The sequence below is a fragment of the Mustela nivalis genome (assembly GCF_964662115.1).
Source record: "Mustela nivalis genome assembly, chromosome: 5".
In the NCBI taxonomy this organism is placed as follows: domain Eukaryota; kingdom Metazoa; phylum Chordata; class Mammalia; order Carnivora; family Mustelidae; genus Mustela; species Mustela nivalis.
The window spans coordinates 24,673,152-24,699,437 of NC_139024.1; the positions used below are offsets into that span (position 1 = coordinate 24,673,152).

Sequence of the window (26,286 nt, forward strand, 5' to 3'; positions counted from 1 at the left end):
AGCTGTAGTGGGAGTACTTACACCACGGAAATGCACAGATGTTACAGATTTTTTTTCCCATAGAGCCAGCTGCTGAACATTTACCAGCACACTACTGGTTGGTCCAAACTTGAGGTGAAACGTTAATCAAATCTAATTGCTCGTTGAAGAAATGGTGGCAGTTGGTAGATAGAGGCAGTGGGGGTGGGACAACATTCCAGCAGCCCAAATTAAGCAATGAGATCTAAGCCCCTCAGTAACTGCAAGGCGTGTAATTTCCTCTTTCACCTCTATTTCCTGCCTACTTTCTGCACATGCAGGTCAAGTTGGGTTTTGAGATTTGTAACTTCCTTAGGGTGACATTGAGGAAGGGGACTGTTCGGGGAAGAGGCGGGGACATCTTTTCTTTGGAAGAGCTATGGGGGTCGCTTGCTGAGAGATCGATAGAGTGCTGCAGTCTCCATTGGGAAGATCTAAGCGGGATCTTTGTCTTAGGAAGAGCTTGTGAGTAAGGAATTAACAAATTCTTCTTCCCAATTGGGGACTAGACCTAGAAAGTTTTTATACTCATTTCTATTATGAAGGAAAAAAAAAGAAAAGAAGGAGGAGGAGGAGGGGGAGGAGGGGGAGGAGGAGGAGGAGGGGGAGGAGGGAGAGGCTATGTTCACAGCCCTCTGCCCTCACCAGCCTGTCTGAATATTCTGGTCTAAGCTGAGGAGCTCAGGGCAGAGAGAAAGGGTTTCCAGACTTGTCTGTTTAGCGGCTCTGAGGGAAGAGCAGCCTGGGCTGAGCTAGGAGGAAGCTGTGGTTTTCCATTACTAATAGTAATAGGCCTTTTGCTTAAGACTCGACTCTGCTTTTCAAAGACTTTGCTGTACTGTGCAAATTACTCAAGAGGCTTTCCTTGTATCACCGTAAACACCAGCGACTTGACTCAAAACCTCCCTTGTTTTCTCTGGGAGTGTACTTGCAGGCTCTTTGTTGCTGCTGCTGCTGCTTCTTCTTCACCTTTTCTGAAATATTTTATTTATGAGAAGGAGAGAGGGAGAGGGGGAAAGAAAGAGAATGAGTGCGGCAGGGGATGGGCAGAGGAAGAGGGAGAAGCAGACTCCTCTACTGAGCAGGAAGCCCATTGTGGGGCTCCACCCTAGGACCCTGAAATGGAGACGGGAGCCAAAGGCAGACCCTTGACCAACTGAGCCACCCAGGTGCCCCTCTTTGTTGCTTCTAAATGGGGAATTAGAATATGCTTTCAAACACTACGATGACAAATTTTGGAAGGATATATAAGCACAGTGGACCCTTTGGGGGCATTAAAGTAGGGACCCAATATGTTTTATATATTTATATATTTCTGAACTTCTCAATTTCTTTTTCCTGTTTTCTTTATTTCCTTGGTTCTTTAGTTATGTCAAAAACTGCAATAAGTGTCTGCGGAAGCCACCATCCTGAACAAAAGCTAAGATCTTTCTAATGATTTCTATTTAAGTATATGGTCTCCTCACTTCCATGTCATCCCTTGGCCACCTCTCCAGTCACGATCACCTTTAGCCCAGATTCATCATTCTTCTGCTTTCTTTCTTAGAGAGTTTTATTGCAGCAAATAGATTCCCAAGAATTGTGGGATTTTGTTTTTGGGTTTTTTTTTGGGGGGGGGGGTATTGTAGTTGTCTTAAATTTTATGACAAGGGAGGAACGTTTTATGTAAAAGTTGGGCACTCATGTTTTCCAGTTACTATTTACTGAATTGTTGAGATTCAACCAAATGTTTGGTCCGTTCATTTCGCTTGTTGTCTAAATATTTTGTACGTTTTCAGTAACAACTAGTTTAAATCTTAAAAAATTAGGGCACCTGGGTGGCTCAGTTGGTTAAGCAACTGCCTTCAGCTCAGGTCATGATCCTGGAGTCCTGGGATCGAGTCCTATATCGGGCTCCCAGCTCCAAGGGGAGTCTGCTTCTCCCTCTGACCTTCTCCCCTCTCATGCTCTCCCTCACTGTCTCTCTCTCAAAGAAATAAATAAAATCTTAAAAAAAATTAATATAACTATCAAAAGGAATATCATGTATATTAGCAGATTAAACAGTGATTTGATATAATCTGTCAGTGGGAAGTAACAGAGTTGTACCTCCTCTTGACACACACTACAGTCTTGGGGCACCTGGGTGGCTCAGTCATTAAGTATCTGCCTTCAGCTCAGGTCATGATCCCAGGGTCCTGGGATCGAGCCTCACCCATATCAGGCTCCCTGCTCAGCAGGAAGCCTGCTACTCCCTCTCCCACATCCCCTGCTTCTGTTCCCTCTCTCTCTGTGTCTCTCTCTCTCTGTCAAATAAATAAATAAAATCTGAAAAAAAAAAAAAAGTCAAGCTTAATGGGGATATTATGCAAAATGTAACTCATCAGGAATAGCCTTAAGGGCAGTAGAAAAACACTGATTTGCATGATTTGTATAAAGTTTACATTTTAAGGATACCAAGCAATCTTTCAACTTTCCACATGCTTATGCTTTGCGAAGTATTGTACATTCTTAGAGTAGGTCAGTGTTAGCATTTTCTCTCCTCTTAATCTATCTTAGACCCTTGCCAGAAAAGAAAAAAAAAGCTTTTCCTCTAAACTCTTGAAGTTTGTTCTCTGAGGCCTGTGAATCAAACTGACACAGTTAGCAAGAGACAAGACACAATTTAATCATGCATTTGTATTAACGTATGTACAGGCGTTCACAGAAAAATGTGACTCAAAGGTGTGGTTAAAATTTGGGGCTTATATGTTGTCTTAATGGGGGGGAAGGGGGAGAAGGGCACTTAAAGGAAAACAAAGGACTTTCTGGAGAGATGAATGAGCCCTCAGGTTCACAGGAGGTATGACGGGTTTGTGGCAACGTCTGTTTAGGTGTGGTATAGAGACTCTCACCTCTAGCTGTCCCAAGGAGCGGATTTATGATAACTGATGTGTCTTGAATTCTTTGAGGATGTTCTGCTTTTAAGGCAGATAAGAGATTTAAAGAACTCAAATGCCTTCTGCTCAAAATAATTTTTGCGCCACAGCAGTATTTTCTGGACCTTTTCGCCGCAACCTGTAGTAATATAGTCACAAATTGTTGACAAAATTGTCACAAAAATTTCTAAATTATCTCAACTCGTTGCCCTTTTTGACATGTGTGCTTGGTAAGGTATAGGGAAATGCTCTTCTTCATTTGTGATTCTAAACAGCATTTGACAAAATCTTATGCAGATCAACACTGAAGAAATCAGGTCTGATTTCTATGGCAACAGTGGGGAGGGGGAACTGTCTAGAAAGACTATCTAGGGTCTCAAGGCTTTCTCCAGGAACCTGTCCCCTTTGCCCAGGGAACAGCCCAAGGCTTCCACACCCCAAGGAGCGAGCACCTCCCCAAGGAGGCTCATCTATGACCCTGAAACTCTTTGGTAAAATGCTCAAAGGGGAAAGTTGGCTTTCTTCCCTTGGAGGAGGCATTGGGGGATGGCAGAAGATAAGAAGTTTCTAGGAAGAAAAGAATGTAAGGGGAACAGTGAGAGGATGAAAGTCTTCAGATAAGAGGCAAAGGAGAAAAGCATTTTCTGCCAACATTGTGAGAAGTGAAAGAAATAAAAGCAAGCTGGCTTTAGGGCAGGGCTAAAACCAGCTGGGCAAAAAGATCCTTCATTTCTAAGATGAGGTTTTTTGTAACAATGAGGGAAAAGCCAAGGGTCATCCAAATGTTGTCCAGGCTTGCCTAAGACAGGGTCTGCTGCAGGTGACAAGACAAGACACCTGGGGTTCTGTGGGAGGATTTCAGAGCTATGGGGGGAGCTCCTTGCCACCCCACATCCCCACCCCATGCCTCCACTGTTCTCTGTGACCAGCACAAAGGCCTGGGGCAGATATGAGGGCTTTGTGACAATGTCTGTTTAGGTGTTATGGAGACTTCTCACCTCTAGCTGTCCTAAGGAATGGGTTTATGATAACTGATGTGTTTTGAATTTTTTGAGGAGGCTCTGTTTTTAGGCAGATAAGAGGTTTCAAGAACTCAAATGCCTTCTGCTCAAAATAATTTTTATGACACAGCAATGCATTCTGGACCTTTTTGCTGCAACCTATAATAATAAATTATAGTCACAAATTGTTGGCAAAATTGGGGCAGAACCCCAGCCTGCCCAAAGGGCTGCCTTCTCTAGCGGGAGGGAGGGAATCTTTGCAGGGAGAGTTTGTGTGGGTCCACAGAGGTGTCTTTTTCTAGAAGCACCCGATTCTTGAAGGTCCATAAGGGAAGGGTCATCCTCAGAAAGTGGCTCCAGTGCAGGCAGGCTGGTGTGGCAGATACACTGTGAGGAGAGCCGTGTGGCAGGCGGAGGTTGGGGCTGGTGGGCCGCAGTGTTCTTCAGAGGGACAACTTTCCTCAGGCCTTCCAGATTCACAGCTGCGGTCTCCGGGGTGGATCCCCGTTTAGAAGAGAGGTTCATCCTGAGGCTGCCAATCGCTTCCACCTCCGAGTGAATCAGTTTCGGGATCCGTCCGTGCATAGACTTTGGGCGAGGGCTGGGCAGCACCAGGAGATGAGGGCCCTGTAGGGCAGCTTGAGTGGACTGTGGTTTTGCCCAGGGCCTGCCTGAGCCTGGAGCCGGGAAATGAGGAGAGGCCAGGAAGGCTGCAAGGCTAGGCCTGCTCGGATGCTCACGGGTTGGCTTCCCTGTGGAAGACGGGAAGGCGTGGGTGAGGTGGAGGTCTGGTTGAGGCTGACCATGCATTTCCACTGAGAATGGACCAGACCAAGGCCTGAGAAGGAGCCAGCTGTGGGCAGGGGGGCCCAGCACCTCCCAAGTCCGTCTGAACTTCTTGTTCTCTGTGTTTTTGCCCTTTTGCTCTCTCTGATATTAAGTCAAGCTTTGCCCAAGTCCCACCCGGTTTCAGCCTACCAGAGCAATAAGGAACAGAGGGCATCGAGGGAAGACAGGGTCATGGGGACAGCAAGGGAACAGAGGACAAATCAGATGCTTAACCAACTGAGCCACGTAGGCACCCCTAAAAATAAATTTCTTTAAAAAAAAGAATAAAAAATTTAAAAAATTCCTTAGCCTCTAGAGAGTAGCCCCTAGCACTTCTCCCAGGATTTCTTATACTAGTAATTCCTTTACTCTCTTCTGCTTTCGGGGGGTATTTCAGCAGAAAAGTTTGAGAAATAGGCTTTAGTAGAACTAAATGAGAAGACGAGGCAGTGAGAATCACAGAGAAAGAAGTTCTCAGACTGAGGTACGTTGTCCAGAAAGGGCCTGGGTTGTTGGCAACAGCCGGCTGAGAACATTGACAAGAGGGAGCTTGGAAATTCAACGAGTAATTATAATGCTGGTTTACCTTTGAGGACTTCACAGGAGGCCTGGAGCTCTTCTGTTGAGAAACGGCTTTATGTTCTATCAGGTCCAGCCCCTTCTAACTTTTGGGGAAGCCCCATAGCCCAGAGAACTGAAGTCATTTGCCTGAGGTCACAGAATCATTGGCAAAGATGGAACCAGAACCAAGATCTCCTGCTTCCTAATGTCTTAATTGTGATAATAGGAAACAAAGCTCTGTCTCTTATTTTACTAATCTCTAGGATTGAAGATAAATGTATTCTTAGCTCCATTTACTCCCAGGTTAACATAAGCCCTCCAGGGCTAGAAGTTTCTTTGGAGTTGGATTGGGGGCATTCCAAGAATGGAGAAATGAGATCTTCACTCTTGGCTCATTCATCTAGTCCTTGGACGCATGTTAATTGCTTGTCTGTTGCAGACCAGACACTGTGTAGGTGGAGGGAATATGGAGATGAGCTGTTTTCGGTCCTCAAGAGGTGTGTAGATCAGAGTAGAAGATACCCCCGGCCTGATAGGGTTGGTAGAGACCCATCACAGCACATCAGGATGTTTGCAGGACAGCCATGCGCAGGGTTCCAGGGAAACACAAAAGGAGGTAGTGTAGCTCAGACAGGGGTGAGGTCAGGGAAATTCTTGCAGAGGTGTCTATAAATTTTATAGAGTAGAGAGATATGGTTGGTAGGCTAGAATGAAACTTTTGATAATGAACGTTCTCTCCACCAGAGTTCTTAAAATATTTGCAGACACTAGGCAGTGTGTTGTCCTTGTACGTGTCCTATCATCCAAGTGTTAGATTTTTTGGCCTCTTGCAGGCCACACAATGGTGAAAACTCACAGCCATCAGCCGTTATGCTGTCATATGGGGCCCAGGTTGTCCACCACGGTTTATTTCTTACGTCATTCTCCCCAGGTTCATGCTGTTCCAACCACACAGTCTCTTTGCTGTGACTCAGACACGCCCAGCACGCTCTTACCTCAGGGTCCCTGGATCGTTCCTCCCTCTGTCCCTTGCCCAGGTGTCTCTGTGTGCTCCTCACTGTATCCGGGTCTCTGCCCCCATGTCCTTTCAATAGGGACCACTCGGCTTTCCTGACCAAGTCCATGAGAAGCAGTGGCAGCAACCCATTTTGAATCATGGCCTCTCAAAAGGACAGCTCTCCATCCCGATCCCTGGAACCTCTGAATGTGACCTTGTTTGGAAAATGGGTCCATGATGATGTAATGAAATGAAGGATTTTTAAATGAAGCTGGATGATCTGGGTGGGCCCTAAAGCTAATGACATGTGTCCTTAGCAGAGAAAGTCGGAGGGTGAGTCGGGACGGACAGGAGAGGACGCGGTGTGCACATGTAGGCAGAGGTTGGTGTGATGCAGCCCCGCGGAATGCTGGCAGCCACCAGGAGCTGCAGGGCAAGTGAGGGAATGTCCCTGATGGTTGCTGGAAGAAGGGAGGCCCTACCAATCGTGTTGATTTTGGACTCTCTCATCCAGACCGAAAGAACGAGTTTCTGTTATTGTAAGCCTTCAAGTTTGTGATAACTTGTGATGGCAGCCACAGAAAACGGAGGTACAATACCACCCCTGCCACTCTGCCACTCTCCTTATGCTTACTCTTTGTTCTTGGTATCTGACATTTTCTGTCTATCCATGCATCCATCCATTCATCCAAACACACACACACACACACACACACACACAGATACGCACACACTTGTAATTTCTTTATTCTCTATTTTGAATGCGAGTGCTTTGTTTTTGTTCACCATCCTATCACCAGTATCTAGAATAGTCCTTGGTGCGTAGCAGGTGCTTAGTGGATTTTGAAGGAATGGATGGAATGAGATGTTGGATTCTGAGGCTTGGCAGGCACTCGGAGTGACCTTTTCATCCTGTGTGTAACTGGGGAGACAGAAGGATCCCTGTTCTGGTGATACAGAACTTTGAGTCATGGCAAAGGTCAGGGATGGGGAGATCTGGATTTATATCCTGGCTTTGCTGCTTGAGAGCTGGTGACTTTGGGCTCTGAACCTCAGTTTCATCAACTGCAAAATAAATAGTGTTGCTGTAGGGCTGCAGGGCAATATTGATAGCATGGCTGGCACAAAGCCTGGTGAGCGGTGCTCTGTCTGGTTTTCCTTTCTCTCCATTCATGGCCCTGAAACTCACAGTAGAGACAGGAAGTCTTTCCTCTGTGTGGTCATTTCCTCCTGCATCAGTTGCAGAGGTTTCTGAAAGCTTGGCATCCCCCTGGGGCTAAGACCTTGCCATCCTTTTTTAATGGTAGGATTTGCTTAATTGAACATAGCAAACATGATGACTCCCTATTGTGAGATGATGGGTTCCATGCACCTTGAATTTCCACCTCTGGACATGAACTCTTGCAATCACTTCATCTTAACAGCCTTTGTGCTGTGAAGAAAAAAGTAGAGGCCATTTTTACACTTGTACCATTATGATGGTTCCTGCATCTATCAGTGTTAGAGAGAAGGAACAGCCTTTTCCAGCTGGCCTTGTAGGGATAGCCCTTTAATTGTACATTTATATCTGGTAGGTCCTAGTATTGTTTAAAGAAGATCACACACACACACACACACACACAAGTGTGTGTGTACGTGTGTGGTTCTAGTTCTCTTTCTCAAAATATTGGTTAAATGCCTGAAATATTAGCAGTTATTACTTTTAGGCTCCTGGGTTGTTAGATAAAACATGGTTTTAATCTTTTTCTTGATGCTTCTCATTTTCCAAAATGTAAATTGAAGATGTTTCTAATTCATTTTTCCATCAGATAAAACCACGGGCTTTGCATTTGAGATTTCATTCCTAGAACTGGTTCAGAATGTAAATGCTAGGGTTAGCCTTTGTGTCAGTGACTGGGGATTTTCTCGAGTCTCTGGCTGATTGTGTAGAAGCTATGTTTCTCATTTCTTTTCTGAAGCCATCATACAGGCACGGATGTTCATGGCATAGAGGAATGATGGCAACTGTTGTCTGTCAAGAAATTTAGGCGTGATTTCCTCAATGCGCTCTTCATCTTTGCAATTTTATTTGTTCCCTGGATGAGAACTTTTCCTGAGGTCTTATGTAGACTTTCTGTAAAGCAGTGATTTCACTACACTTTCTAATCTTCTGGTTAAAAATAGAATATCTCCTAGAATTCCCAAGGAAAATCAGTTCTGTCAAATCTCATTGTTAATTCATAAAGGGCATTTGGCTGTGCAAATCGAAGAGTATGGAATCCAATGGATGTTTCCATAGTTATCAGTTTTTAGAAGAGTTTAATACCTCATCTTTGTCACCTCTGTGGGCCTCAACCAGTTAAACTTCATCTAGTGGAGATAAATTTGATTTTGCATGAATTAGAGCAGCATCTGCAAAAGGCTCTCAGCAGAATATTTCATTCACATTCCCTTCCAGCATCTTGCGCTTTTCTTTAAAGTTGGGAAGAGAAGAGTTTCCACCACTCGTTGTAGGCAAATGTGTTCTATGCTTTCGAGTGGAGGGAGCATAAGCTGTTATTATGATAATGTTAATAACACTTTTTATGTACTACATTTTGGTTGACATTTCATCCTAATTGAGAAAGATCTAAAATTAATCTTTGTAAGAAACAAGACCAGAGTGGCTAATCAGGTTTGGAACTGGGACTAATTGTACCTTAATCAGATTGATGGGCTGTTAAATATCTGATGTGAAAACCATATCAGGAAACGATAAGAAAGAATCTGTGCCAAAGTCCCCTTGAATTTTCCCCTTGTCTTTTATTTCGCAGTTTGTTCAAAAGGCTTATTACCTCAGCCTCAAAGTGCACATCTAAGATCTCTACCATCTGGTAACTTTTATTTTTTAATCAACTCAAGTTTCCTCAGAGAGTTGCAATAAACAGATAAGTAAGTAAGTAAATCTTTATCATCTGTTTGTCCAGGATAAGATGCTACGATGATGCTGGTTTGGGGAACTGAGGCTGTTGCTGATTCAGAAGTTTTAATTTATTTAAAGTCTTAATTTATTTAATTTATTTAAGTTTTAATTAATTTTCAAGTTTGCTTACGATTAAAGTGTTGCTTATATAGGGTGTGGCCGATCGAGACAAGCAGACCTGGGGGACTAGGAACTTGGTAGACTGGAATAGATCTGAGCAGCAACTATTCAGTCTTTCTTTAAGGTTGAATCCCTTCCCTTGTCCCTAGGGTGTCTAGGTCTGGGTGTTGGTACTCAGGATCCTGTAGACTTGGCTGAGTTCCTTGGGGGTGTTGTGGGGTGTAAAACATGAGTCTGATTTTTGCTTTTCTCCTGTAAGCAGCGGAAGTCAGGTAAGTGTATTATGGAAGGAGGCTATGAATCTTATCAGAGACCATCTAAGAGTCCACAGGCCACCTAAACCATGTAGAAAGATGGTCAGTCATCAATCCGATGGCACTGATTTGGTCAACAGCCACGTGCTCACTGTTCCAGGTCTTTGTTTCAGAGCGGACTGTTGAAGTAGAAGTGTTGTGACCTCAGGTTCAAGTTTCAAAATGACACTGAGGGACTGGGTATCAAGTTACAGAGCTATCTAAAATATCTGGGCTCGGGATCTGCTGATGAGATTTGAGGTTGAAGCTGGTGGAAGCAGCAGAAAGGAATCGGAGATGGACTCGCGCTGGCAGCAAGGTTGTCAAGGCAGCAGAAAATGTTGGAAAGTTTACCTCAGAGAATTCTGTGTGTGTGCAAAATGTATGCACACACACAGGAGAGAAAGGCACTGGTTATTCAATAAATCCAACCCCCCTCCATCACCCCCCCCACCACCCCAGGAAGTGAGTGAAGAGTGCACTTTAACCCAGAGTTTTGAGAAGAGTTTTAATGAACTGAAAAACCAAACTAAACAACCCTAACACCCATTAGCTGAGCAGCAGGGCTCTTGAGAATACAGCTCAGCCTTCCAGTCACTGGAGTCAGATTTGTCTGGTTCTCAATGCTCTGTGCAAGGGCCCTTGGTAAAACTCATCAGTTCTCTTTCTCAGCCAGAGATATGCTGCATGGTGAGCTTCTTGGGCCTCCTGGTGGGGGCAGCCCTCCCGTTCCTCCAGCTCTTCTCCCAGCCCTGTGCCTTCTCACTGGCCCAGAGCCACCTCCCAGGGCCCACCTGGCAGGCAGGGGTGCTTAGGACCTGCCTTCTTCTACAGGGTATGGTTTTCTGCCTTGAAAGAGCTTCCCGTTGCAGAGTCTGGTCTAAGACAGAAGCAGAGAATCCCACAAAGGTGTCTCCAGCTCTGACCTCGCTGACCTGGTTGGGTCTCTCACCCCCGGAAGGCCCGCCTTCCACACTTGCCCTTCCGGCCTCCCATTCCCACTTCAGCCCCAGGGGTGGGTGGGCAAAGGAGCTGCATTCACAAGTCATCTCTGTGGATAAGGGGAGAAGAGCAGATGACACAAAGGCACAGGGTGGCTTCAGCAGACCCCAGAGTTTAGCGAACCGGGCCAAACCCTCCTCACCAAGATGGTGTCCTCGAACCTGTTTGCTTCACGGAGGCACATGTCTCGATGAGCTCTTTAACAATTTATTTCTTTGAAATATTAAAGGAAATAAATATCCGTTATAAAAAATAAGACACATGAGCAAAGTAAAATGTGGAAGTTTCCATTCACTGTTGTCTCCCCTCCCCATCTCCTCCCCCGATGGAAACACTGCTGGCCTTTAATCTGAATGAATAGCAATTAAGCCTTTGAATGCGGAATTGTTATGTCCACAAACATGGAAACCGGAAGCTTCTTGGGTAACCAGAATACCAGGTTATTAATACCAAGACCTATAGGCATACCGTGATTCTTTTCATTTTGTCTTCTTTTACTTCTGTATCCTATCTAAGAATGTGAAGTCCTACTAAGGCTGTATATTATTATACCTCAATTAAAAAAAAAATGAAGTCTTAAGGAATATGTCTAAAGAGAATCTTCACTTGCTCAGCAGCTCACCCACATCAAAATTCATAGTATTTAACACTGTCCACTCCTCCTCTGCAATCCCATCTGTATCTGTGCAGCCCGCTGTTGAAATAAACTCTTAGTGAGGCTTGTGAAAGAAAGGCTCCAGGCTTCTGATTTCAGCCTGCCTTGTGCGTTAAATGTGTATTTCTGGACATCTAGAAAACAATCCTAATTTTGGGGGGGGGGGGGCAGGGAAGCAGCAATCTTTCCCACACCCTAAATCTCTAAAATTTCTTGTGAAATGATTGCTTTGAGAACTTCCCGATTTGGTTGCTTCAGGATGAAAACAACCGTAACCTGACTTTTCTACATTCGGAAACCTTTGCTGGGTCACGCAGCCTGCATCGAATGTCCCCCAGAAGGGGCCTCTTTTCCTTACGAAGACAGACCTAGCATTTCCTTTTTCCCAAGGGTCAAGTGATCTCCGGGGACCATGCAAGCTTGAGTCCCTCTGGTCTAGCCTTTTGACTAAAAAGAGAAGCTTGGTAAGGTTGGAGAGGTTGCCCAAGAAGGAAGGGCCAAGAAGGTGGAAGACTGCGCATTTCGTGAGAAATTTTTGAAAAGGCTTTCGAATAATAATAACACAAAGGAGAAATTTCATCCTAGAGTTGTAATCTGTGGCCTCCAGGGCAAAGGGAAGTCAAGGAATCCTTGAGCATGCCTGTGGGCTCAGGGGAATCTCACCAAGAAAAAACCTTGGGAGTGGTGGTGGTGGTAGCACCTGGCTGGCTCACTTGGTGGAATGTGTAACTCTTGATCTCTGGGTTGTGAGTTCAAGCCCCATGTTGGGAAAAAAACTTTGGAAAGAAGCACAATGAAGGAAGCTCAGGTGTTTCTAGCATAATCTCCATATTTTATAAATGAGAAAGAGGAGGGCACAGAAGAGGAGAGAGGACTTGTCCACTACCCCACAGCTCATGCAAGAGGGCAGATCCCTAGCTCTCGACCCAGGGCCCCTTTGAGTATATCCAGTTGCCTCTCTGTTGATGACCCTCCCTGAATTCCAAGTTTTTGGTTCATAATTATAAATGAAGTTTGTATATTACTACATCATTCACTGTGCTCATTTTCGAAATGATGTCTTTGTAGAGAGTTTTATTTCTGGCTGCCATAAAGCACTGGGAGCCACTTTTGGCCGGTGGTGAGGAGCCCACATGGTAAGGAGGGCGCTGGATGGCCAGAGGCACCTCCCCTTCAGCACAAAGAGGGCTAAACATGAACATGCCCTGCCTAGGAGGGCAGTTTCCTGTCCAGACCAATGCCCCCCACTGCAACAGGTGCTGCTTCTCAAGTTCTAGGCCCTGTGTTGATGATGTTTGGGAACAAGAGAAGCTCCTATGAAGACTTGCTTCAAGTCAGTAGGGAGAGATGGCTTATTCAACAAATGGCCTCAGGTTGAATAACTAACCATTCTGTTAAAAAAAGAAATGCATTGCCGCTTTCTTATGCCTTATACCAAGATACATTCCAGATGGATCATAAACTTAGGGGTGAGAAAGTGGAATGGTAAGAGTGTTGGAAATAAACACGAAAGAATTTTCTTTTTAAACATGAAAGAATTTTAAAATTTAATCATCTCTCACTGGGGCCAGAATTTCCAAGCCTGAGACGCAAGACCTGGAAGCCATAAAAGAAAAGACTAGTAAGTTTGACTACATAAATAATTTAAATTTTTGCAGAGCAAAGAATTACCATAAAGAAAATCAAAATACAAATAAGACTTAGAAAAATATTTGATATCTATCTATCTATTTATCTCAGAGGCAAAGAGCTAATTTACTGAATGTCATTTTAAACAGTTTTACCACTCAGGAAGAAAAGGATCTGCAACTCTACAGGAAAAAGGAGCAAAGGACAGCTAGAAGCTGACAAAAGAAATCCAAATGATTTATAAACAGAGAAAAAGGGCTGAACACATGAATAATTAAGTGCTAACTAAAACAACAAGATAATATTTTTTACCTATTAGATTGTCACAGATCAGAAATTTTTTATAATAAACAGCATAGGGAAGGCAGTTGGGAAAGAGGTGCTCAGAGACAGTTGGGAGACACGTCGATTGGTGCAACTTCTTTGGAGGGAAAATTGACACGATCAATGAAAATTTAAAATTCAAATACATTTTGACCTAGCAATTTCTTTGTAAGACATTATGTTAACAGATGTATGTGAAAGGATGTTTGTTCCAGCCCTGTGCGGGACACAAAATCACCTACATGATTTTTAGTAGCAGGTTGGCTAACTAAATGCTGCCCATGTGGGATGTGGACGGAGACTGCCCCATAGGTGAGAGAACATTTGCATGGGCACAGTCATTGCAACATGATAAGTTGCAGAAGAGGGAAGGGACAAGCCAGGTGTCCTTCAGCGAGGACCTGATTGAGTAGATGGCAGTATGGGTCTGCACTGGGAAGCCATCGCCAGAGAGACGAGAGCAGGTGTACAGCGCTGTGCTGTTCATGGGGTGATCACGGGGACACACATATTTGTACGTGCTTTGACCACCTGGGGAAGACATCACAGGGAGGGGAGGATGTGTCTGCCTCTGGGGAGAGGACCGTGGGGTCTGGGGAACGGGGTAGAAAAGGGAGACATGCTTTTCATTGTCTACTTGTTTGTACCTGGGACCTGGATGTTATACTTAAAAGTTATTGCTGATCTCCCATGAATTTTCATCTATATAGGTTCCCTTCATTGATATTTAGCATATTAAAACTAAAGCTGAGAATCAGACAACAAAAAGCAATTAAAGGCATCCAAATCGGCAAAGAAGTAGTCAAACTCTCATTCTTTGCAGATGATATGATACTATATGTGGAAAACCCAAAAGACTCCACTCCAAATCTTCTAGAACTTGTACAGGAATTCAGTAAAGTGTCAGGATATAAAATCAATGCACAGAAAATCAGTTGCATTTCTTTACACCAACAGCAAGACAGAAGAAAGAGAAATTAAGGAGTCAATGCCATTTACAACTGCACCCCAAACCATAAGATACCTAGGAATAAACCTAACCAAAAAGGCAAAGAATCTATACTCAGAAAACTACAAAGTACTCATGAAAGAAATTGAGGAAGACACAAAGAAATGGAAAAATTTTCCATGCTCATGGCTTGGAAGAACAAATATTGTGAAAATGCCTATGCTACCCAAAGCAATCTACACATTTAATGCAATCCCTACCAAAATCCCACCCATTTTTTCCCAAGGAAATGGAACAAATAATCCTAAAATTTATATGGAACCAGAAAAGACCTCGAATAGCCAGAGGAATATTGAAAAAGAAAGCCAAAGTTGGTGGCATCACAATTCCAGACTTCAAGCTCTATTACAAAGCTGCCATCATCAAGACTACTATACTGGCACAAAAACAGACACATAGATCAATGGAACAGAATAGATAACCCAGAAATAGACCCTCAGCTCTATGGTCAACTAATCTTTGACAAAGCAGGAAAAAATGTCCAATGGAAAAAAGACAGCCTCTTCAACACATGGTATTGGGGAAATTGGACAGCCACATGCAGAAAAATGAAACTGGATCATTTCCTTACACCACACACGAAAATAGACTTAAAATGGATGAAGGACCTCAATGTGAGAGAGGAATCCATCAAAATCCTTGAGGAGAACACAGGCAGCAACCTCTTCGACCTCAGCAGTAGCAACTTCTTCCTAGGAATGTCGCCAAAGGCAAGGGAAGCAAGGGCAAAAATGAACTATTGGGACTTCATGAAGATCAAAAACTTTTGCACAGCAAAGGAAACAGTTAACAAAACCAAAAGATAACTGACAGAATGGGAGAAGATATTTGCAAACGACATATCAGATAAAGGTCTAGTATCCAAAATCTATAAAGAACTTAGCAAACTCAACACCCAAAGAACAAATAATTCAATCAAGAAATGGGCAGAGGACATGAACAAACATTTCTGCAAAGAACACATCCAGATGGCCAACGGACACATGAAAAAGTGCTCCACATCACTTGACATCAGGGAAATACAAATCAAAACCAAAATGAGATACCCCTCACACAAGTCAGAATGGCTAAAATTAATAAGTCAGGAAATGACAGATGCTGGTGAGGACGAGGAGAAAGGGGAACTCTCCTACACTGCTGGTGGGAATGCAAGCTAGTGCAACCACTCTAGAAAACAGCATGGAGGTTCCTCAAAAAGTTGAAAATAGAGCTACCCTATGACCCAGCAATTGCACTACTGCGTATTTACCCTAAAGATACAAACGTAGTGATCCGAAGGGGCATGTGCACCCGAATGTTTATAGCAGCAATGTCCACAATAGCCAAACTATGGAAAGAACCTAGATATCCATCAACAGATGAGTGGATCAAGAAGATGTGGTATATATACACAATGGAATACTATGCAGCCATCAAAAGAAATGAAAGCTTGCCATTTGCAACGACGTGGATGGAATTAGAGGGTATTAAGCTGAGGGAAATAAGTCAATTAGAGAAAGACAACTATCATGTGATCTCCCTGATATGAGGAAGTGGAGATGCAACGTGTAGGGTTTGGGGGGTAGCAAAAGAATAAATAAAACAAGATGGGATTGGGAGAGAGACAAACCATAAAAGGCTCTTAATCTCACAAAACAAACTGAGGGTGGCCAGGGGGAGGGGGGTAGGGAGTGGGAGGTGGGGTTATGGACATTGGGGAAGGTATGTGCTATGGTGAGTGCTGTGAAGTGTGTAAACCTGGCAATTCACAGACCTATACCTCTGGGACTAATAATACATTATATGTTTATAAAAAAATTAAAAAAATTATTTTAAAAACCTAAAGCTGAGAAATTTTAAAAACATGAGAAAATACACATATTCCATCATCAGAGCACTGAGGACCTCAGACAATCGTATAAAAACTCTGAAAAACTCCTCTCTACACCAGTTGAGGGATGAAGATTGAAAAGAATAAATAACAGTTTAGTGTTCTGGTGAAAATAGTTCTGACTTCATGAAACCCATCCCCAGGGGTCCCTGGAACCACTCTTTTTTGGGAACCACTATCACCGAGAATGGAACAGACACTGGGAGATGGTACCAAAACCAAGCACACATACCAGGGCTCTTGACACCAGGACAAGGCTGGTGTCCCCATGAAATGTTTTAGCCCAGTGGCTCCCCTTCCCCTCAGCCGATGACAAAGAACGACGGGCATTCCTGACCCCCTCACCTACCTCCTCCTTTGGGTCATGATTGTGTGTAACTGTGTATAGTAGCCTTGGAATGGGGCTTCACCCAGGCACCTTATTTCCTGGCTTTAGAGACAGGCATGTGACCACCTGGCCTGGGAGCCCGGACCTGGCCTTCTCCTGAAGACCTTGCTGACAAAACCTGCGGGGTTGGCTCCAGAGCAGAGGCCATTTGGAAATGGGATTTGGGGCAAAAGACTTTTGAGAGATTCTGCTCTTCAGCCTAGCCAGTAGCTGAGCCCAGGAAAAGTGTCTTGCATGGTTGACAGAAGGACTCAGCCACTGCCCATTATGACGTCTGTTGTGGGGGGGTGATCAGTGGGAGCCGAGCCACGCTCCTTCAGCGCCTCACTCCTTACTTGGCTTCAGCATTGCCGTTCTGCCTCAGGTTGGCAGCAACAGAGTAGGGGAGGAGGAGGTCGTCTCTAATGATCTGAACCAAGACTTGGAGGAAGGAGACCCCACGCGTGGTGGAATAGGAATCTGACTTACTCTGGGTACTTTACACACAGTCATTGACTTAAACCTTGAAACTGCACCCTGAGGTGGCTACTGTCATCTGTGCTTTGCAGGTACGATCATCTCAGAGAGGCTGTTTCATGCTCATGGTCACGCCCTGGTGTGTTCTGTGGAGCCACATTATCCTCGGTCTGACTTAGCGTCCACGGTCTCAACCCCATAGAAACACTGCCCAGAAGCCCTCACCTCGAAGGCTGTGTTTCAGTTTCTCTTCCTTGCCTTACCCAATTTTGGAAAGAACCATCCGGAAACACCTTATCTCTTGGGAGATATGACAGGTGGGGCAGGAGATGGGAACTGTGCCTTTCTTTGAATTCCTGATGAAGTTTTATTTTCAGGGAATTCAAGACAAAATGAATCAGACCAAGTCTCACCACTTCCATTATCATGTCTGGGGAACTGAGGAATTTAGATTCAGGTCAGGAACATGACTGAGAAAAAGTGAAATCGACCTCTCCTCTGGATCCTTGGGACCATGTTTTAGTTGTTCTGTGACCTCAGCAAATCATTGACTCTGTGACCTTAGTTCATTCATAAAAAGTTTGGACTAAAAGTTTGTTTCTCCTTAAACAGAACCAAAAAAAAAAAAAAAAAAAAAAAAAAAAATCCCCCCCCCCCACCTTAATTCCAAACTCCATATTAAATTCCAAACTTAGGGGTACTTGGGTGGCTCACTGGGTTAAGGCCTCTGCCTTCAGCTCAGGTCATGATCCCAGGGTCCTGGGATCGAGTCCTGAATCAGGGTCTCTGCTCAGCGGGGAGCCTGCTTCCTCCTCTCTCTCTGCCTGCCTCTCTGCCTACTTGTGATCTCTGTCTGTCAAATAAATAAATAAAATCTTAAAAAAAAAAATTCCAAACTTAGTATGAGTGGTAACATTGGATTTAATTTATTTTGTCTAGAATTACCTGCAAAAAAAGATCATCACGAATTCAAGGTTGACTATCGAGATGCTGATTCTTTTTCTTGGCATAATTGTTTCCTGACAGACTCGTGCAGGGGGATGGCATAATCCTTCATTTTATGTTTGGTTTTCACAGTACATGCATAAACAGTGTCATTTTTTTTTTTTTTTGGCAAAAATATTCCAAGGCTTTATCAGTTTTCCCCTGAGTTTCACCTCAGTCCTTTGATATTTAAATGATCTCTTTTGAAGCCCCTATCCTGTCATCACCCTCAGATTTTCTCTTCTTCAGTTGTTGGCTGGTGTAGCTTTCCCAGATTTTCATTTGCTAATAGGGCTTCACGTGTCTGATTTGAGCAGCTGGCCAATAACACCTTCACCCCCTTCACAGAAAAGTTTGTATTTCTCCACATCTGCCGTCTCTTTGCATTTCTGCATGTATTCCTTATGAAACAGTCCGCGAAGAACATAACATTCTCCCCTCAGGAGAACTGGCTACGGTGAAAGGGAGAGGGATGGCTCAGGAGGTATAAAATAGAAGAATGGTACATTCTTTTAGTGAATTTTTTTGTGTTAGGATGACTTTGGCTTTCCTTGCTTAACTTCTAACTGGAACTTGGGTAGTCAGTGCTCCCATAACGGGTTTGGGCGGATGGTATCCAGCCACAGCCGCAACACAGGCAAACAGAAGCAGACAGCTATCACCCAGTGTACCAGATCCAACTGATGGCTAGTATTGCCTGAAGCACGGTGGTGAGAAGGATCCTGAGACGCTCTTCCGTCTTTCTAGGGAAGAGTAGTGTGATTGATTAACCATGTCTGATGAGGTTTGGGAGGGATTGAGTGGCAGTCTGTGTGCTGACCTAGCCCATACTAAATACTCAGCAATTGCCAATTTTTCTTTCTTACAATGTGGCACTGTTGGGGGGAGATTTAAAAAAAAAAAAAAAAAAAGCAAAGAAAAATTACCATCATTACTCCGAGGTAGTTCACCTCTGAGAAAAGACAGACAGAAACAGAGTTAGTTGAATATTAATTCTGGTGGTACCTGCTTTGGCTGCTGCTTGGCCAGCCAGATGGTAATAAAGAAGACTAGTGGTTGTTAAAAACCCACACAGAGCGCCTGGGGTCATGATTCCAGGGTCCTAGGATCAAGCCCCTCACCCCTTGCACTCCCTGCTTGGCGGGGAGCCTGCTTCTCCCTCTCCCTCTGACCTTCCCCTCTAGTTGTGCTTTCTCTCTCTCTCTCAAATAAATAAATATAATCTTAAAAAAATAAAGGGGTGCCTGGGTGGCTCAGTGGGTTAAAGCCTCTGCCTTTGGCTCGGGTCATGATCCCAGGGTCCTGGGATCAAGACCCATGTCGGGCTCTCAGCTTAGTGGGGAGCCTGCTTCCCTTCCTCTCTCTGTCTGCCTCTCTGTCTACTTGTAATCTCTGTCTGTCAAATAAATAAATAAAATCTTTAAAAAAAAAAAAAAGAAAAAAAAAAGAACCCACACAACATTCTTGTTGGGTTGATTTTCGCTTCTCTCTGCTATCTTGCAATCATGGAAATGTAGATGTAAAACAAGGAATTAAGATAAAACAGAAATGTTACCTCTTGTTTTAACCCAGGCTCAGAAGTCAGACAGATTTGGGTTTGATTCCAGTTCCAGCATTTATTGAATGGTATTAGGGAAATTGCTAAATCTGTCTAGACCTCAGTTTCTTCATATGCGAGATGGGGTAATAATAGAAGGCGCCATTGCTGGATTGTCGTGAGGACTGTGTGTGTGTGTGCAGCCATTCTGTGCTTCCTGCAGTGGGGATAGCAAATTTCTCCCCCAGGAAATATGTGATGGGTGAGGAATAGTTAAGGGTAATGCATGCAAAGTGTCCAGAGTTGGAGTGCCACCGAAATCATACCTCAAAATCTTGCCCCTAGGGTCACTGAGATGTCACTGAAGCCACCGAGCGAGGGAACAGAAACTAAAGAAGCCGGTAAGCCCGTGGGGTTACTGCTTGGGATTCTCAGCAATCGCCTTCCTGGTTCTCTCCAGGAATGTGGTTGCTGTTCAAGCAATACTGCCATCTCCACTATTGATCTTAAAAGTGAATCAGAAGATACCAAGAAATACAGCATTCTCAGCATGCCTCACCTTCGCTGAACTCTCTTAAATGCTTTTGAGAGAAAGTTGTTTTAATTCAAATCTATTCTGTCTTTCAGTTTCAACCTTCTCTGTTTCACTCAACCTAAGGGCATCCTTATTCTCTAGCCTGGGAGGGAGCCCGAAGGTCAGTTTCATTTGCACAAAAAAAGAAAAAAGAAAAAAAAGGAAAAAAAGAAAGAAAGAAAAAGTAAAAGAAGCAGGGTGATGAGGAAATCCGACTGGGATGAGAGAGGGAGAAAGTTCATTATTTTATGGTCAGAGAGTCAATGGGTCGTTTGTTTTACCATCTCATTTCGAGATTTTTGTTGTTGACACAAAGGGTTGGATTTTTCAGGAAGAAAAATCAAATGATTCAGAAGCAAAGGAGAGAAGATTGAACAGGTACCAATTTAAAATATCAGTAGAGACTTCCGCAGTCAAAGGTAGTAAGACAAGTTACGGGAACACTGATTACTCTCCTAACATAAATTGTCCACGAGGACTCTCTGCAAATCTGCCTCACTTGTTCCAACTTCAAGGGCAGGGGTGTCGGTTACAGGGCAGAGTGGCCAGAGCTGGGAAGGAGAGAATGCCTTCTGGGCGTCTAGGTGCTGGCATCAGGTGCAACCATTCTCTGAGCTCTTGAGAGGCAGACTTGGCCTTTCCCAGTCTGGGCTCGGCCACTTTCTAGCTGAGGGACGTGGGGCCATACAGCTCAAGGCTTAGGCTCCTTGTCTGTCACACAGAGGTCATGGTGGTGCTTTTATTAGGGCAGGCTAAGCTCTGCTGCTGTGCTGAATAATTAATTATAATTAACACTTGGCATTTTATAGTTTCTTCACATTAGGAAATCAAGGGACTTGCCCAGGGTCACATGGTAACTAGAAGTGCCAGAATTTCAGCAGGTCTTTGAATGAACACCATCTCTTTCTTGGGTTGATACAAGTCGCCGGCAGGTAGAAGTCATAGATACTATGAACATTTCCTCTTCAGCCAGACTGAAAGCAGAGGAATGATCATGGATGATCTTGGCACAGTCTCTTTGGAAAAGTAAGCGAGAGAATGACTAATGGGGCATATCCTACCAAGAACAATTTTTAGAAGATGATTGTTACCCCATGTTAAGGAAAAATAATTTTTCTTTTACATGGCTTAGGCTTCCTTTGCATCATCTATAATCATATGGGCCTTGGACTTTTATGGACAAAACAGAATGTATAACTACCCTCAGAAGGAGAAGCACCTGTATGGTCCTTTTGGGGGTGAAGCTGAAACCAGGTCCTTTTCCTCTGTCTTCCGTTACTGCCGACGCCATCTTGCTGTGGCCCAGGAGCTGCTCGTTCTCTCACCCTGTGAGTGGGGGCGGGCACTGAGCTGGCTACAAGGTGACTTCCTATTTAAAGCAAGCCAGTGCTTAGCTACCCAAACCTTCCCAACTTTTCTTTTTGCCTAACATGCTCTAAAGCTGTGCGTTTTAAACTAAACACTGGGCACACAGGCTTCTGGGAATCTTGTTCTTTGCATATTCTGGTTCAGTAGGTGTGGGCTGGGGTCTGAGACTCTCCCGGTCTCCTCAGGCTCCTGGGAGGTGCCCATGCAGCTGACCACACTGATTACAAATAAAATAGACCGGTTTTTCTGGTCTTACTACCTTTGACTGCAGAAGTCTCTACTGATATTTTAAATTGGTACAAAAGGAAGCATCTTGAAGCCATATGGCTAAAAGAGATTTTAATAATAATAATGATGATGATAATGATGATAATAAATAATAATAATAAACTCTGCTGACCATGCACAAAATAGTTGACTCACATGGTCTCCTCTTTAACAATACTCTCCCCTACACCCCTCCAGTATCCCAAGAATGCATTTAGAGTCAGGGGCCCTGCCAAGATTTTTTTGCTGGACTCTCCTGTCCCGTGTTTTATTTCTACATGTGTTAATACCAGCTTTTACTTAGTACTTCAAATGTGGGTCTCTCAGAGTGCAGTGCCTCTAATTTGATCTCCAAATTAACCTTGGGCTGCTGACAGATGGCGAATGAGGGCCGACATTCTCTGGTCTGTGCCTTCTGTATCGTAAGCTCTGGCCTTGGCCCCTGTCTGTGGGTTGTGAGGCTTGGCTCATGGCTCCCTGATTTCCTGACTGTGGGCTCGGCGTCCCTCTTCTTAACACCACTGATAAGCTTCGTCCAGCACTCGACAGTCCTGGATCTCTATCTGGAAGTTTCTGCAAGCCCATGGACTTTGACAGCCAGAAGGCTGTCTGGACTTTTAACCTTGGTGATTTTCATATTTTCATTTCCTTCCCAGCAGATCTAAGCAAGTGCTGGCCTGCTTCCGTCCATCAGTCATGACGATTCCTTCAGGGGGGTAGTATGGAAAATTTGGTTACTTCATAATTTCTTTACCCACATCCCCTCTCCGCCCACCCCAGCTGTGAATGGCTGAAAACGCCGCAAGAGGCTGGAAGGCCCTCAGAGAGGAATCACTTGGCTTTGTGCATAATGGCTCACTCTCCAGGTCTTACTTTCTTACTGAGTCTCCCAGGAAGCAAATGCCTTCCCACCACTATGATATCCATTATGCAGATTCGAGAAGCCGTGTGGGTCTCAGTAGTGTATAGCACGGGGATGGAGAAGGAAGGCGAGAGATGAATTCCCCATTTGGGCTTCATGTCTCTTGCACAAAACTTGGTGCTGTGGCCCCACTTGTCCCTGTAGACAGGTCCCTGAAAGGACTTTCTGTAGGTCAGCAATGTCACCAAGGGACCACGCCAGGGACAAGATGATTAAAAGAGTTTCCTATCAACCACTAAGACCTGTTACTTTCAGAATGCTGTCCGTGAACAGTCTCTCCCCGCCATTCGTGCCACCTCGGTTCAGCCCTCCTCCTCCCTGCACCACCTCCCCCCACCCCTGTGCTGGAGGCCTGCTCTCCCCTCAACACATGCTGGCAAGGAAAATCTCCCTAAAGTACTATTCTCCTTGTCCTGTTCTTCCCCTTAGAAACCCAAAATGGCGCCATACTGGGGGATGGAGCATGAATATGTCCACCCATGTCAAGGACCGTGCCACGTGGCATCCTCTGGTTCATAGGCCACATTTCCCACCACTCCACAGGTGGCTCGGGCTTGTCTCCCAGTACCCTGCCTCCTGAGGCTGGGCTTTGGGACTCAGGGGCGTCCCTTCTGCCCAGTTTCCTTCTTCCGGTGTTCCCAAAGTGCCTTGTCCTTCTCCTTTCTGGTACCTGGTGCCCTTGTCACTAATGTCTTGACTGCATGACTGCTTGTCTTCCTCTATACACTCAGACCCTAAGAGAGCAGGGCCACCATGTTAGGCTGCTAGGGCTGCCTTAACAAAGTGCCTCAGACCGGGTGGGACAACAGGCATTTTCCTACAGCTCTGGAGCCTAGAAGTCCAAGATGAAGGTGTTGGTAGGTTTGGCTTCTGCTGAGGCCTCTCTCTTTGCCTCGCAGATGAGGACATGGTCATGCCTCTGTACGCGTGCATCCCTGATGTCTTCCTGTCCAAATTTCCTCTTATAAGGACATCAGTCAGCTTGTCTTAGTGGCCTCATTTTAATGTAATCACCTCTTTAAAGGTTGTATCTCCAAATATAGTCATATTCTGAGGTACTGTGGGTTGGGCTTCAGTGTCTGAATTTTGGGGGAAACAGCTAAGCCCGTAACTGGCACTCTCCTTCCCTCTCACTGGTGTATCCCCAGCCGCTGGCCCCCGTGTCTGGCTCATGGAAGGCAGGCCTCAGGATAGGTGTGTGGCTGAAAGGATTGTGTGAAAGAAGCTATTGTCTGTCTCTCAAGTGTCCTGTCCCTCATCCCTCCAACCATCTGAGGCCCTGTCTAGCCCCGCCCCACCTGGGAAGACTTCCCAAGCCTGGCTGACTTCCTTCTTTGAACTTCTCTAGCCTATACTTATGCACACACACGCTGACTCCTTCAGGATTGTTAGCCTGACCCCTTAGCTAGAGTGCACAACTGGGGCTGTGCTACCTACCTGTAGACTAGGCACCAAAAAGAAGCTGTCCCTAAAACACACTCCCTTCCACCAGACAAACGTGTTGGTGATTTCCCCTCAGGAATGAGCTGGATCCACCATGACTAAAAGCTCTGTTGCAGAGGTCCCTGAGGAGAGGGTCCACCGAGCTCATTCGGCCCCCAGAGCAGAGCTCCAACAGAAGCTGTGGGTTTGGGTACTTTCACCAATAAACCAGGTTTCCTTTGTCCTGGAGGTCCTCACAGACCAAGATGGGAAACACCATCATCTTTTCTCAAATAACAGATTGACACATTTTACAGTCTCAAGGCATTTAAAATCTGTGTGAATTGTGTTTTCTTTCCCACCGTTATTCTCTTGCCAGTCCCAGGAGCATGTTTTCTGAAATTCAAAGAGTTAAGGCTGGTTGTATATTGAACTCATTCCCCAGCAACTTAATTATTGACCCAGCTTGTAAATCATTCATAGCTTTCCAGAGGTATCCATATACTTCTGCTGGCAGCAAATGGTACCCTGGGCTATTTACAGAATGGAGTCTGGGGTCAGGGAGAGTGTGAAAAATTAAGAATAACAACACTTCCTCTTCTCCCTGAACTTCAGCTGCCCTTTTAAATAAAGCTAATGCTTTCTTCCTTTGCCACCTGCTCAGAGAACCCAAGTTAACTGCCAAAAAAGCTTTTGTTTCACTCCCCTTTCTCCACACCATGCCGCCCCAAGGACACAGGTAACTTTAGTTTCGGCGAGGAGTGAAGGAGCTGGGCGCAGCCATCTTGCCCGGAGTCCCTCTGGGTGACAGCCGAGGCTTTAGGAATGTAACATTGTAACATTTTAAGTAACTTCTCTAATCCTGCCTCTTAGGGGCTAGATGGGAAGCAACAGCTCTCAGCTGGCCTGCCAGTGGGGCGTTCAGTCAGGGTTGTGGTTAACCAAGGCCACACACCCTGTAAGCAACAAGATGAGGTTTAATTGTAGGGGTGTCTGGTGGTGGGGGCTGGCACCCCTGTGGTGTCGGGTATCAGCCAGGCCTGCTTCTTTTCCAGTGAGAGGGGAGGTCCGGTCAGGTCTCACTGGCTGGCTGCAAGGTTCAGCTTCAATGGCTGTGAAAACAGACACCAAAATAATCAAAGTGCTGCATTCCTGTGTCTAAATAGCAGCTAATCCCTTCTCCCTTGAAGGAGCAGAAACCACAGACGAGGTTCAAGCCCTGGGTAGAATCAGCAGTTTGCTTCATGTGTCCTCATGTTCCTTAGTGTTCTGGGCTGAAAGGAACCTCCAAGATGCCTCAGTTCGTCTCACGGGTGAGGAAGTGGAGACTAGAATATGTTCAGGGGTTGACCCTGGTCCCCACTTGTGCGTGGGCCACCTGGAGCCTGGTTCTGCCGTCTTGCCTGGCCGGGGCTCTCTTTCCCTCCTGCCATGAATTGTTTTTCTCCGAGAGGTTCTATAAGCCTCTTTTACTCAAGAGTTTGGATTAATACAGGCTGGAAATAGGCCTGTTTTATCAAACCTGGAAAAGAAATGAATGGCAAGAGTCTTTGTAAACAATAGAATATTTTAAAAGGCCAAAAGATGACGTCACTATTTACCAAAGCTAGAGACAAATCGTTCTCAACTTGTTCAGGGCACACCGTCTGGTTCCCAGTCAGTTCCAGCCAAGCTGGCGTGGAAGCACATCCCATTCCCGCCTCCCTGCTCCCCGAAAACCACTAGAATCCTTGGGCAGCTCCTTTGTGCTTTAAAATTGCCTCTGTTTCCCTCAGAAGTATAGTCGCTCAGTGAAGCTGGGTGGAGAAATCCAGAAGAGATTGGCTGTGGACTTTTTAACAAGCTTTGAGTGTTTTACAAGCATCCTTGCAGGCTACACTCCAAGATGCCCTGTGACTGCCTCTCCTCTTCTGGATGCTTCTAAGGGCCCGAGGTTGCAAAGTCAAAATTTGTCAGCAAGCAGCAGAGGGCTACTTTGTATCAACCAACCACACTACCTTTCTCACTAACCTGAGTTTTCACCTGTGGAGAACATCTGTTAAAGCCAAGCAAATCATTTTTCTCAGCTCTACTCTCACTTGGTACCACTTCTGGCCGGTTGTTTTTCATATATTAATTCATTCACTTAACTTTCACGAAAACCCTACAAGGTGGGTTTTCAGACGAGGAAACTGAAAGTCTGAGCAGATCAATGGCTTTCTCAGATTTACGTAATTAGTAGTA

General features: G+C 44.9%; 1 protein-coding gene across 5 annotated transcripts in view; it reads left to right on the plus strand.

Moving 5' to 3' along the window:
• Positions 1-321: 321 nt before the first annotated feature.
• LOC309864998 (uncharacterized protein) overlaps positions 322-26,286 on the plus strand; it is a 70,135-nt gene continuing 44,170 nt past the window's right edge. For 3 of the 5 annotated variants that reach the window (XM_082731042.1, XM_082731046.1, XM_082731047.1), the window contains exons 1-3: positions 341-483; positions 19,856-19,911; positions 22,386-22,435. The gene's annotated coding sequence lies outside the window, so the exon portion shown is untranslated. Of the gene's footprint in view, positions 488-19,855; positions 19,912-22,385; positions 22,436-26,286 lie in introns of all 5 variants that reach the window. The other 2 variants (XM_082731043.1, XM_082731044.1) reach the window with 2 other exon arrangements.